Raw genomic sequence first — 15044 nt, forward strand, 5'->3', positions numbered from 1 at the left:
GGGGAAGTGTCTATTTAAATCTTCTGCTCAGTTTTAAAACTGGGTTATTTATCTTCTTATTAAGAATGCTCTGGTAAAAACGTCAGTTGAGGGACTTCCCTGGTGGCGCAGTGGTTAAGAATCAGCCTGCCAGTGCAGGGGACACGGGTTCGAGCCCTGGTCCAGGAAGGTCCCACGTGACGCAGAGCAGCTAAGCCCGTGCGCCACAACTAACTGAGCCTGTGCTCTAGAGCCCGCGAGCCATAACTTCTGAAGCCCACCTGCCACAGCTACTGAAGCCCATGTGCCTAGAACCCGTGCTCGGCAGCAAGAGAAGCCACCACAATGAGAAGCCCGCGCACCGCAACAAAGAGTAGCCCCCACTTGCCGCAACCAGAGAAAAGCCCGCGTGCGGCGACGCAGCCAAAAATAAATAAATAAATAAATTTATTTTAAAAAGCCAGGTGACTCAGATTACCTTCTTTGCTGAACACTTTTCAGTGATTACACATTTACCTCCCCCCCCCCACCACTTCTTCTCCAGGTTAATTCCCACTCATCGTCCTCCCTCAGCTCACATGTCTCTTCTTTAGTCTCAGGAACCTCCAGTATGATACGCTTTGTCATTGCCTCCTGGATGTCTACTTCCTAGCACTTGCTACCATTGTAATTACATACTTAAATGTGTAATTTAAATCTTTGTCTCCCATGTCCTTCAACAGAGCGTGGGCGCCATCTTGTTGTCCCCCTGCATCCTCAGTGTTGAGCCAGTGCCAGGCACACAGTGGGCATCTCAGACACATTTGTTAAATAAGTAAGTAAACAAAAAAGGTCCTGCTTCCTTAAGGAGCGAGGTTTCTGAAAGGCCATGTTCATTCCAAGCCAGGGGCTGACAGCTGTGTGAACCCCCAGGGCACTCAGGAGGCCTCAGTGGAGCCCGGTATGGTCAGGGCCACAGAGAGGAACTGTGCACTGAAAAAGTAACGGGCTGGGGGCAGGGAGCCGGGGGACTTTGGGATTAATTTACACACACTCCTATACATAAAATAGATCACCAACAAGGACCTACTGTATAGCACAGGGAGCTATACTCAATATTTTGTAATAATCTATAATGGAAGAGAATCGGAAAAAGAATACCACTACCACCGCCGCCCCCCACCAAAAACAAGTAATAGGCTGTGTCTGAGGAGGACTTGTAAAAGGCCAAGTGTAAAGAGCCTGTCCTATGGATGGGCCTCCACCTGGAGAGAATTTGTGCTCCCAGAATTCCTTCCTGGGGAACAATAATTTAGCTCTTGAATTGAGAGATGAGGAATGACAGTGGATGTGATAAGGAAAAAGCTCTGCTGTAGAAGAAGCTATGGGGAAAGGCCTCTGTGATTCCATGTTGAAAGGAGAAAGTCCCTCTTTCCGGGCCAGGTTGTTTTTTTTAAAAAGGGAACTTTATTTTATTTGTTTGTTTGTTTATTATTTTGGGGGGGCAGCGTTGGGTCTTCGTTGCTGCACGCGGGGTTTCTCTAGTTGCGGCGAACGGGGGCTACTCTGCATTGCGGTGTGTGGGCTTCTCATTGCCGTGGATTCTCTTGCTGCAGAGCAGGGACTCTAGGCACGCGGGCTTCAGTAGTTGTGGCTCGTGGGCTCTAGAGCGCAGGCTCAGTAGTTGTGGCACACAGGCTTATTAGTTGCTCCGCGGCATGTGGGATCTTCCCAGACCAGGGCTCAAACCCTTGTCTCCTGCACCGGCAGGCGGATTCTTAACCACTGCGCCACCAGCGAAGCCCCCAAGTTTGCGTATAAAACATTAACTGGAGACCAGTATTTTCAGGAGACACAACAGTTCCCCTCCCCCACCCCCATGGTGCCTGGCCTCTGCTTGAAATTTTGTCTCAGCCTTTTTCTCTTCCTCACAGTCCCCGTGTCTCTCTTTAGTTCTCTGTCTTTACTTAGAATGGAAATGTATTCACTGGTGATTGTATTTGTTTGAAGTAAACCAATGTTAATGAAGCTTTGGGTGCACTGAACATTTTGAACATTTGAAGTATCAGCCTCAAAGAAAATCTAAATGTCCCCAAATGAGCTTCTGACATATTATATGTTTCCCACGGGTGGGTGGCTTGGGTGGGTGAGCTATTTGAGCAAGAATCATTTTATTTCTGCAAAGCTGTGTGACTTCTGTTTTTCATTTTTACCTTTTGTAATTCCCTTTTTGGTTTTTAAAAAATTTTTTTAATTTTATCTTTCTTTTTATAATTTTATTTATTTATTTATTCTGGCTGCGTTGGTCTTTGTTGCTGCGCTCAGGCTTTCTCTAGTTGCGGCGAGCGGGGGCTACTCTTCTTCGCATTGCACAGGCTTCTCATTGTGGTGGCTTCTCTTGTTGAGGAGCATAGGCTCTAGACGTGCAGGCTTCAGTAGTTGTGGCACGCAGGCTCAGTAGTTGTGGCGTGCAGGCTCTAGAGTGCAGGCTCAGTAGTTGTGGCACATGGGTTTAGTTGCTCTGCGGCATGTGGGGTCTTCCCGGACCAGGGCTCGAACCCGAGCCCCCTGCATTGGCAGGCAGATTCTTAACCACTGTGCCACCAGGGAAGTCCCTCTTTTTTGTTTTTTAATTAAAGTGTACTTGATTTACAATGTTGTGTTAATTATTGCTGTACATACAGCACAGTGATTCAGTTATACATATATATGCATTCTTTTTTACATATTCTTTTCCATTATGGTTTATCATAGGATGTTGAATACGGTTCCCTGTGCTATACAGTAGGACCTTGTTGTTTATCCATTCTCTCTATAAAAGCTTACATCTGCTAACCCCAACCTCCCGTTCCACCCCTCCCCCAACCCCCTCCCCCTTAAAGCCGAATCACTTTTGATAAGAGGAGAAAGAGGACGAAGAATGCAAGTTGCCGTCCTGGTAAGGTGAGCCATGAGAACGGGGGCTCCGCACCCCCAGACTGGGCATCCCCAAGAGCTATGGGGCTGAGGGACAAGGTACCCAGAGCTGGGTCTGGAGCCCTGGCAAGGTTTCAAGATCCTCTAGCAAATTGTGATTCAGAGATGGTCCCTGTATTGTAGAGTTCCTCTTAAGTTGTGGTCCTTGGATTATTCATTCTTATATATACATTAGAAAGAAAATCTCTAAAGAATACATCAGGCTATATGGTTACCTGTTATTGGGGAGGGGTAGCCAGATGGGGGTCAGGGATTCGAGGCAAAATTTTTACTAGGTAATTTAAACCAATTTTTAAATTTTGAAACAATCTCAGATTTATGCAAAAGCTGCAAGTATGGTAAAAATACCTTCCCCTCCAGCGAACCTTTTGAGAGTCAGTTGCTGATAGGATTCCTGATCACCCCTGAGTACTTTAGTGTGGATTTCCTGCAAGAAGGACCTCCTCTGACATAACCACAATATAATCAACAAAATCAGGAAATTAACATTGATACATTTCCACCATTCAGGTGTCCCAATAATGTCCTTTATAGAAACAAAAGGATCCAGTTCATAATCATGTGTTACCTTTAGTTGTCATGTCTCTTTCAGTCTCCTTCATTCTGGAATAGTTTCTTAGTATTTCCCCAGCCCTCATGATCATATAGATTATAGGCCAGTAATCTTTTCTTTTTAATTGAAGCATAGTTGATTTACAACGTTGTGTTAGTTTCTGGTGTACAAAAAAGTGATTCAGTTTTATATATATATATATATATATATATATATATATATATATATATATATACTTTTTCATATTCTTTTCCATTGTAGGTTATTACAAGATATTGAATATAGTTCCCCGTGCTATATACACTTGGACCTTGTTGTTTATTTTTTATATAGTAGTTTGCATTTGCTAATCTCAAACTCTTAATTTATCCCTCCACCCCCTCCTTCCCCTTTGGTAACCATAATTTTGTTTTCTATGTCTGAGAATATGGTTCTGTTTTGTAAATAGGGTCATTTGTATCATATTTTAGATTCCACATATAAGTGATACCATATGATGTTTGTCTTTCTCTGACTTACTTCGCTTAGTATGATAATCTCTGGGTCCATCTATGTTGCTGCAAATGGCATTATTTCATTCTTTTTTTTTTTAATATTTAGTTGTTTATTTGGTTGCATTGGGTGTTAGTTGCAGCAGGTGGGCTCCTTAGTTGTGGCATGTGAACTCTTGTTTGCGGCACGTGGGATCTAGTTCCCTGACCAGGGGTCGAACCTGGGATCCCTGCATTCGGAGTGCAGAGTCTTATCCACTGTGCCACCAGGGAAGTCCCTTCATTCTTTTTTACGGCTGAGTAGTTCCCTTGTGTGTATGTGCCTGTACATATATAGATATACATATATGCCACATCTTCTTTATCCATCCATTTGTTGATGAACATTTAGGTTGCTTCCATATCTTGGCCTTATTGTGAACAGTGCTGCCATGAACTTTGGAGTGCATGTATCGTTTCGAATTAGAGTTTTCTCTGGATAAATGCCCGGGAGTGGGACTGCTGAATCATATGGTAGCTCTATTTTTAGTTTTTTAAGGAACCTTCATATATTCTCCATAGTGGCTACATCAATTCACATTCCCACCAGTAGTGGAGGAGGGTTCCCTGTCGACTTTTTAATGATGCAGGCCTGCAATCTTATAGAATGTCTTTCAAGTTAGGTTTGTCTGATGTTTCCTTTTTTCTTTTTTTTACTGGAGTACAATCGCTTTACAGCGCCGTGTCAGTTTCTGCTGCACGGCGAAGTGAATCAGCCATATGCATACACACATCCCCTCCCTCGTGGACCTCCCTCCCTGCTGTCTGACGTTTCTTTGATTAAATTCAGGTTATGAATCTCGGGCAGGAATATCACAGAAGTGATGTATAATCTTCTCATTGCCGTCTATCCGGTGGCACGTGATTTCGATTTGTCCCCTTCCTGATGACATTAACTTTGATCACTTTTTTAAGGTGGCGTCTGCCAGGATTCTCCACTGTAAAGTTACTCTTTTCCCCTTTGTAATGAATGAGGATTTTGTACTTTGAGACTATGTAAAATACCCTGTGCTGTCTCGAATTTTGAATTTACTCATTTTTTAATTATGGACTCATAATTTCCTAATTTATTACTATTTCCCTTCTTTACTTTTTTTGGGAACCGTGTGAATGGATTAAATATTTTAAAAACTAACTTTTAAAAAGAAAGAACCTGAAGTCTAAAACCTCTGCTGATCTTTAGCCTTTACTGATTTACCATTATCCTTTGGCCAAGCTTAGGGCATGTACCACCCAAGGTGCCAGGGGGTGTGTATGGTGGGGACAGAGGGGGTGTTATCAACCGCAGGGGAACTCAGGACTGAGTGGGGAGAGAGATTTCTCCACATGGAAATGGGTGGCTGTTACCAAAAGCAGGGAGAATGGAAACTAGGCGGCGAAGACACTAGTGGATACAAAAACAACAAAACACAAAAAAGAAACTATGACCAGAGGGCCTTGGGAGTCTTGTGCTGGGAAACAGGGGATGTGTTGGAGCGGAAATGGCTACCAGCAAGTAACGGAACGAGCCCCAGGGCCAGAGGGTGATCCCAGGGCCAGAGGCCCCCGCTCGCTGGCGTTCCGAGTTGGAAGCCAGGCCACTTTCCGTGGAGTCGGGACCCAAGTGGGGACGGTTGGCAGCACCTGGCTGAGGGAGCTATTCAGAGGCAGAGGACTGGCTCCTAGGAGGGCCTGACCGCGTCTCCAAAAGCATAACGTGTCTTGGTGGGAGAGTTCAGATGAAAGAACGGCCCTGGGAATTTGCGAGTCGTTCTTCCTAGAAGTGGCCTTGAGCCCAGCATTTGAACTTTGGCAGCGTTGCTGGGATGGAGAAAGTTGTTGGCAGCCTCTGAACTCTTTGTAGACTGTTTTTCAAACCCAGGAAGGGTCTGCCACATTACGTGAATTATGCTTGATGCCGTTCACCCTATGCCTCTCAGCCAGGCATTCCTCCACTTCTCAGCCATGAACCCATGGAGTCTGCTTATCATTCCTGCGTTCACAGGATATTTTAAGGAACTGTTTGTATGCCAGCTGTCCCTGGCCTGACCAGAGCACACCTCCGCAGACAGACTCATTCTGCAAATTTCTAACAAAGCAAAAATGTTGATTTTGGCATGCGTTAGCCCCAACTTATCAGACTCGATTGCTCGATTGACTAGGAAAAAATATCTAGGGAAAACACATTTTATGATTTTAATTGTTATTATAGGTGCTCTCAAAAAATAAATCTGTGAACTGCCATATATTTCAGTGAAAGAACTCACATCTGGTTCTGATTAACTCCGGAGTCTGTTGGCTGACTTAGCACGGGAGTCTTTTCTGGAAGTCAGCTCTGTGTCTCAGGGATTTTTGTTTTCACCCAGAGAGACACAGTGGAGACCTTGTTCCAGCACAAAGGCATTAACTGTTAGCGTGACCCTTCACAAACATGGCGATGCTCATCAAAGACCTCAGAATCCCTCCTGGAGGTCTGACACAGACAAGGCTGAAGGCAAGGGCGGGTGGATGGAGAGAGAGAGTTCCAGGCTAGCTCAACAGACTAGGCTTCAGGCGTTGCCATTTTAACCCCCAGTCACAAGAAGGACCCATAGAGGCTTTGAGAAAGACGTTGTCAACCCTCACCCTCTCTCTGGGAAAGAGGAAAGAAAAAATAATGAACTCTATGCTACATTCACTTTTGTGATGAACAAGATGGTAAAATCTGTAACAGACATCCTGGGATAGCCCACTTTCTTCTCTCAAGATATAAGAGCTATAATAAACACACATCTCGGACTTCCCCGGTGGCGCAGTGGTTAAGAATCAGCCTGCCAGTGCAGGGGGCACGGGTTCGAGCCTTGGTCCGGGAATATCCCACGTGCCACGGAGCTGCTAAGCCCATGTGCCACAACTACTGAGCCTGTGCTCTAGAGCCCGCAAGCCACAACTACTGAGCCCACGTGCCGCAACTACTGAAGCCTGCGAGCCTAGGGTCCGTGCTCCGCAACAAGAGAAGCCACCGCAATGAGAAGCCTGCACACTGCAATGAAGAGTGGCCCCCCTCTTGCCGCAACTAGAGGAAACCCCGTGCGCAGCAACAAAGACTCAACACAGCCACAAACAAAACAAAACAAAACGAAAAAATACACATCTCACTTCCTTTATGGGCAAGATGGCAGGATGAATGGTAAAAATGTGAAATGAAGCCACCACAGCCAATAGCTGTGCTTGGTCCATAGGAGTCAAGGAGTCCACTAAGCATTGTCCAGGATGAAACGCCTTTGACCTGAAGCCTCATGTTTTTTTTTTTTTTTTTTTTTTGACCTGGCCGTGCGGCTTGCAGGATCTTAGTTCCTGGCCAGGGATTAAACCCAGGCCCTCAGCAGTGAAAGCGCAGAGTCCTAACCACTGGACCGCCAGGGAATTCCCTGAACTCTCACGATTTTAAAATCCTCTGGCAGTAGGCGATTCTGGCTAATGGGGAGCCACAGCTCCTCCTGCATCCTGCTCTGTGGATGGGAAGAACAAGATAGCTTCAAATTCTAATTCCTCCCTCTTAACTCACATTCTCTCTGTGGACGATGGGAACCATCGTCCCAGCATCCTGCCCTGCTCCTGGGACGTGAGTGGGTCTCGCTTGGGGTGGCCTCCCCTTACTCTCCATCTGCATGGTCCTTCCTCTCCAGTCACACCCTACACACCCCAAGAACTCTTTGCCTAACTGCATGTGCATTGCATCTCAAAGGAAACAGAGAGACCAGTTGTTCCCAGTTACACCAAGGAACAGAGAGAGGTAATGATAACCTTGAACAAACCTGACTTAATAGGGGCAGGACAGTTTCTTTCCCGAGTGCATACCTGTAATAGACTTTATCCTTCAAAAAGCCTTTGATGAGTTCCCCACATACAGCTCCACGAGTCACTGGATGACTGGTCGCTTTTGTCACAAGTAGGGAGCTACCTTAGGGGCAGGGATAAATGGGTTCTTCTCTGCATGGAAATGTATGAGTACTAATTTTTTTTGAATCGAACAAATTATTTTTTTTTAATTTATTTATTTTGGCTGCGCTGGGTCTTAGTTGCAGCACACGGGATCTTTAGTTGCAGCATGCTTGCAGGATCTAGTTCCCCGACCAGGGATCGAACCCGGGCCCCCTGCATTGGGAGCCTGCAGTCTTACCCACTGGACCATCAGGGAAGTCCCTGAATACTAATTTTTAAAATAGCCAACAGTTATTAAGCACCTACTCTGTGCCAGGTGTTGCCCTGAGCACATCCCAACTGTTAACTCACGTCATCCTCACCACAACCTTCTAAGGGAGGTACCGTGACAATACCAATTTTATAGGCAAGGAGACAGTTACAGAGAGATTAAGGGCCTTGATTGAGGCAACTCAGCTAGCTCTAGAACAATCATCAGTGACATTATAATAATTCATTTAGATTTTACAGTAAGATCTCATTGTAATATTTGTGAATGACACAGAACATTAAGCGTATTGAAAATTCAATGAGACTAAATTGCAGAAAGATCCTTTTAGTTTTAGCTCTGTCTGCCCGCAGTCTCCTGACAATTCTAACCCTGCGTCATCCTGCAGCAATGTCCCTTCCTTTCCAAGCCCCAGTCACCACCCTTATTTAGGCCTTTACTCTGTCTGCCTTGAACTTTATAACGGCCTCTTAACTAGTCTCCTGGCTTTCTGTTGCTCCCCGGCTCCAATGCAGTTATCGCATCACTGCCAGATTAAATGAACACAGTACAGCTCTGTCTGAGCCCAAGCTAGTTCCAAGCCCACCCATATCTGGGTTCAAAGCCGTCCACGGCATGCCATGGCCAACTTTGCCAGCGTTGCCGGAGTTATGCTCTTTGACCCAAGACGTTTTTGCTAACTAGCAGCCTTGAGCCAAAGTACTGCGGTAGGTTATGGGGAGTTGGAAGGCCACAGTCCTCGTCCTCAAATTGGTTTTCGTGGTGAGAAGACAGACTTGTAAACAAATGCAAAATCATAAGTTAATTGTTCCAAGGTAGGAGTGTACAAAGTACACACAGGAGAAGAAGTACCCACCTCTGCCCAGGGGGCATCAGGGATCTGTGAGCTGAGAGAAAAAGCCAAAGGCCCAAGTGGACCATAGGAGAGAGTTCCAGGAGAAGAACACAGGGCACAGGGACACCGTGGAAGGACAAGCAGCTGAGTCCAGTGGTAATGCAGAGTTCGACGGGAAGTCGAAGAAGTTTAGAAAACAGGGGGCCAGAGAAAGGCCTTTCACGAGTTGAGTTATTGTACAGATATAAGTCTAATTCCAAACTACAAAATGACCTTAAAGTTTGTCTGGAAAAAATAAGTGTGAGAATTGCCAGGATTTTCTTTTAAAGAAGAATAGTGAGGAAAGAAAAAAATATTACTCTACTAAATATTAAAATATAAGATCACAATGGTCGGAATCGTGTGGTCCCGGTGGGGATTAGAAAGGTAAGGAATACAGCAGGAAATACGGAAATGGACCCAGGTATATATTACAAGTCTTATAAAATATTTTATTCCATTTATTTATTTTTTAGTTTTATTTTTTGGCCATGCCATGCAGCATGTGGGATCTTAGTTCCCCGACCAGGGATCCAACCCGCACACCCTGCACTGGAAGTGCACAGGCTTAACCACTGGGCTGCCAGGGAAGTCCCTAGACTTATAAATATTTTAAATGTGATGTCTCAAATCAGGATCAAAATGGTGGATTATCCAAAAGATGTTTCTGCAACAACTACCTGAACTATTTTGAAAAAAAAGTTGGGTTCCCTACCCTTCCCCATCATTCACAAAATAAATTCTAGATCAGTGCTGTCCAATAGAATTTTCTTTGATGATGGAAATATTCTATATCTGTGCTATTCATTATGGTAGCCACTGGCCACATGTGGTTATCGAGCACTTGAAGTGGGGCTAGTGCATTGAGAAACTGAATTTTTTATTTCAATTGATTGAAATGTAAATAGCCATTTGTGACTGGTAGCTACCAAATTGAACAGCACTGTTCTAGAGGGACTAAATGTATAAATATAGGAAAAAGAAACAAAGGACACGAATAGGAAAATCACAAAAGAAGAAATACAAATGTCCAGTAAATATGAAAAAAAACTTCAACCTCACCTCTAATCACAGATTCACCAACCAAGACAACTATGAGAAAATTCATCAATCTGACAATGCCTTAAAAAATGTTGCTTTATAAAACTTTTAGAGGAAAGCCACTCTTTGACGTAAACCACAGCAAGATCTGTTTTGTTTTGTTTGCGGTACGCGGGCCTCTCACTGTTGTGGCCTCTCCCGTTGCGGAGCACAGGCTCCGGACGTGCAGGCTCAGCGGCCATGGCTCACGGGCCCAGCCGCTCCACGGCATGTGCGATCTTCCCGGACCGGGGCACGAACCCACGTCCCCTGCATCGGCAGGCGGACTCTCAACCACTGCGCCACCAGGGAAGCCCGCGAGATCTGTTTTGACCTATCTCCTAGAGTAACAGAAATAAAAACAAAAATAAACAAATGGGACTTAATTAAACTTAAAAGCTTCTGCACAGCAAAGGAAACCATAAACAAGACAAAAAGACAACCCTCAGAATGGGAGGAGATATTTGCAGATGAAACAACAGACAAAGGATTAACCTCCAAAATATACAAACAGCTCATGGAGCTCAATATCAAAAAAACAAACAGTCCAGTTAAAAAATGGGCAGAAGACCTAAACAGACATTTCACCAAGGAAGACATACAGATGGCCAAGAGGCACATGAAAAGATGCTCAACATCGCTAATTATTAGAGAAATGCAAATCAAAACTACAATGAGGTATCACCTCACGCTGGTCAGAATGGCCATTATCAAAATAGCTAGAAACACTAAATGCTGGAAGGGGTGTGGTGAAAAATTATTATTATTACTTTTGTTTGTGTGTGGAGTACATTTTTATTTAATTGAATCAATTCTTTCTGGATGGCCGTTGTTTGCTCTATGATGGCGGCAGTCCAGGTCCCATGTTGGTGTACTTGGTGGCATCCCTTGGGGCAAAGGGAAGCCGGGGAGAGGAGAGCTCAGGAAGTGATCATCGCTGCCATTCTCTGAGCATTCAGCTCTGTGCCAACCACTTGGCCCCCAGCCTCTCACCACAACCTGGTGAAGTAGATGCCATCATCCCCATTTTACAGATGGGGAAATAGCTCCAGAGGGGTTCAGCGTTCCCATCCCGCAGCCGGAAAGCCAGGGTTTGGAGCCGGGTCTGTGACTCCGGTGGCTGGCAAGGACTCCAGGACCACGTGCGACATTGAGGCCTTCTTGGGGCGAGGCTGTGGCGAAGACACCCCCCCCCCCCCCCCCCCCGCCCCGCACACAGAGAAGCTACGACCCTGGGCCCTCCTGATGGGGAACGGGGACCTCACCAGCGAAGCCAGGCAGACATCCCTCCCCCACTACCCCGGAGACACAACATCCCTGGTGATCTATCCATCTCTTAGCTCTCCACGCTCCTGGGACCCGAAGTAAGAAAACTGGTGTATATGTGGGTGGGTTTTAACTCGTTTTGAAAAGACTTTAACTTGCGGAGGCTGGGATGGGGTAGAGCTCTCAGAAAAGGAATTTGGGGAATGGAGTGTCCTCAGATTTTTCCATCTGCTCAGACAAGGCCCTGCCAGTGATGCCAGAATGCTGTGTGTGTGTGCCCAGCCTCGTCGCGGCTCAGCCATCTTCCGCGACGGGCAGGGGCGGCAGGTTCTGCAGCTGCGGTGGCGGGGGGAGGGGGGAGGGGGAGGGGAGGGGGGGGGGGGAGGGATGGCGGTTCCCGGGGAGGGAGAGCCCGGAGGCTGCCAGGTCCCTCTTGCAGCATAGTTAAAGCCTGAGATAGTTGTGTGCTCACAAGGAAGCGGGGTGGGGAAGCAGAGCCAGACTCCATTTGGTCTCCATCACTGCTCAGAAAGCAACTTGGGTCAAGGCTGCAGTCAGAGCTGGGTCTGTAGCAGGGAGCTGGCGGCGGGGAAATTTTCCGGGTGGCTAGACCTGCCCAAAAGAACAGGAGAAGGGTGGTCTCCACAGGGCAGGGAGGGATGGACTTTAAGGTTTGCAGGGATGATCCATTTTTATTTTAAAACTGACCAACCCGCATCTTTCCCAGAGGAAAGAAGTATTTTGGTTTTGTGTCTGTTTTTAAATGGTTAGAAAACGTAACTGTGTGAACCTGGGCAATCACTTCAGCTCTGTTGAGTCTCATCTGCAATATCTGGACCAGGGAACTAAACCAGCGGATGTTCTGTTAAGGTCCCTTTTAGTGCGAAGGTCAAGGATATTCAAACATTCCCAAGTTCTGCCCCAGACCCACTGAGTTAGGATCTCCGGGGGAAGGGGCCTGAGAACCTATATTTTATTTTATTTTATATTTACTTGTTTTTTTTAATAGATGAGGATACTGAAGGACACTTTTTCTTTAGTCTTACTGAGATGTAATTAACAGACATACATATACACTGTGGAATGATTACCACAATAAGTTTAGTTACCATCCATCACCTTTTCTTTTTTTTTGCGGTACGCGGGTCTCTCACTGTTGTGGCCTCTCCCGTTGCGGAGCACAGGCTCCAGACGCGCAGGCTCAGCGGCCATGGCTCATGGGCCCAGCCACTCCACGGCACGTGGGATCTTCCCGGACCGGGGCACGGACCCGTGTCCCCTGCATCGGCAGGCAGACTCTCAACCACTGCGCCACCAGGGAAGCCCCATCACCTTATATAATTACAAAAAACATTTTTTTCCTTTTGCTGAAAACTTTTAGGATCTACTCTTTTAGCAACTTTCAAATATACCAATACAGTCTTTTTTTTTTTTTTTTACTATAGTCATAATGTTGTACATTACATCCCCAGGACTTATGTGCCTTTTTCTTGAGGAGGGGGTTCTTTTTTTTTTCGGCTGTGCCATGTGGCATGCGGGATCTTAGTTCCCCAACCAGGGATCGAACCCACACCCCCTGCACTGGGATTGTGGATTCTTAACCACTGGACCACCAGGGAAGTCCCAGGACTTATGTGTCTTATAACTGGAAGTTTGTACCTTCACCCAATTCCCCCACCCCCACTCCCTTCCTCTGGCAAACCTCAAATCTGATCTCTTTTTTTATGTTTGTTTTGTTTTGTTTGATTCCACACATGAGTGAGATCATACAGCATTTGTCTTTCTCTGACTTATTTCATTTGAAGCTGTATTTTAATGGTACCCCAGATGAGTCTTACACCAGGAAAAATCAGGAATCGCTGTAGGGAATGGGACATCTCTAACCACCCCAGCCCTGTTTTGCAGAAGGGAAGAGAGAAAGGAGATGGAAGCTGGGAGCGCTGGCATTAAGGACTCTGAGATGTCAGGAACTGAGTTCCTGAGTCCTTCTGCCCCACCTTGGTGTCCCCACCTGCCATCCAGCAGCCCTGGAGCTCTGAATTTCTCCCATGAACTTGCCCACACGCTGGCACCCAGGAGAGGCAGCAGGAGATCAGCACAGGGGTTGGGGGACACATTCCAGACCAGGGTTTAGGGACTTGGGGCGGGGGGGGGGGGTCTGGCCCCACTCTGCCACTGATCTTTGCAGAGTAGCTTTGTGAGGCCTTGAGCCAGGGCTTGACTTTTCAGAGCCCCGGTTTCTTCATCAGTAGAACGGGGACAATTAATAAGCTCATTGATTGTCAAATAGTCAATAAATATTACTGAGGTCTAACTGTCAGGGTCTGTCTTTAGGCTGCCGGCAGTATCCAGTGAGGTATCGATAGAAGAAGTGCTTTGAGCAGAACGAAGCTCTTTGTCAGCATTTCCCGAGTGTGCACCAAGGATGTGGGCTATTAATAGCACTCCGTGAAAATAAAAAGGGTCTGTATTCAGTGGAGGAAGTGCTTGATTAAATCGAATTAAACCGTCTTTGATTTAGGACTTCTCGGAGTCTTTTAATGAATGTGCACTGACTTGCCAGGGCTGAGGCTGTGTGTGAGGGGGGCTGGAAAGGGTAGAATTCAGATCTTGGACTGGTTTGTTTGGTGATACCACTAATTAGTGGAGTATCTCTCTTTGTGTGTGTGTGTGTATGTGTGTGTGGTAAAATATACATACCATAGACTTATCCCCACCATCCATCTCTAGAACCTTTCCATCTGCTTTCAAATGGAAACTCTGTACCTGTTAAACAGTAACTCTCCATTCCCTCTCCCCGTAGGCCCTGGCAACCACCACCCTACATTCTGTCTCTATGGATATGACTACTCTAGATACACCATATAGGGACTTCACTGGTGGTGCAGTGGTTAAGAATCCGCCTGCCAATGCAGGGGACGAGGGTTTGATCCCTGGACCAGGAGGATCCCACATGCCGAGGAGCAACTAAGGCCCTGCGCCACAACTACTGAGCCTGCGAGCCACAGCTACTGAAGCCCACGCGCCTAGAGCCCGTGCTCCGCAACAAGAGAAGCCACCGCAATGAGAAGCCCGTGTACCACAACGAAGAACAACGCAGCCAAATAAATAAATAAATAGATAGATGAATAGATGGATACACCATATAAGTGCAATCACACAGTATTTGTCCTTTTGTGACTGGCTTATTTCACGTAGCATATTCGCTTAGCATTCATCCGTGTCGTAGCAGGTGTCAGAACCTCTGTCCTTTTCAAGTTGAATATTACCCCGTTGTATGTATAGACTGCATTTTGTTTATCCATTCATCTATCTGTGGGCACTGGGGTTATTTCCACCTTTTGTCCGCTGTGAATGCTGCTGCTTTGAACAGGGCTGTGCGAATATCCGTTTGAGTCCTTGCTTTCGGTTCTGTGGGGTAGATACCCAGATGTGGAATTGCCGGAGCATCTCTTGGACTAGTGTTCTGTGGAACACACTTTCGAAACATCGCTCTTTATAGCTCTGAGGGAGCACTGTTTAAGTGAGAACATTCCCGAATTTTCCAGGGATGTTCCTGCCGTGGCTGATGCAGTGGGAAAACATCCTGGGTTAGGAGTTCAAACTCACATTGCTCCCTGATGAGGACCTCTGTGG

General features: G+C 46.2%; 1 non-coding gene across 1 annotated transcript; it reads right to left on the minus strand.

Moving 5' to 3' along the window:
* Positions 1–4178: 4178 nt before the first annotated feature.
* Positions 4179–4251, minus strand: TRNAR-CCG. Its single transcript has one exon. It is a non-coding gene; the product is annotated as a tRNA-Arg (tRNA).
* Between the last annotated feature and the right edge of the window lie 10793 nt (positions 4252–15044).

The sequence above is a fragment of the Phocoena sinus genome, chromosome 20, assembly GCF_008692025.1.
Source record: "Phocoena sinus isolate mPhoSin1 chromosome 20, mPhoSin1.pri, whole genome shotgun sequence".
NCBI classification, from domain to species: Eukaryota; Metazoa; Chordata; class Mammalia; order Artiodactyla; family Phocoenidae; genus Phocoena; species Phocoena sinus.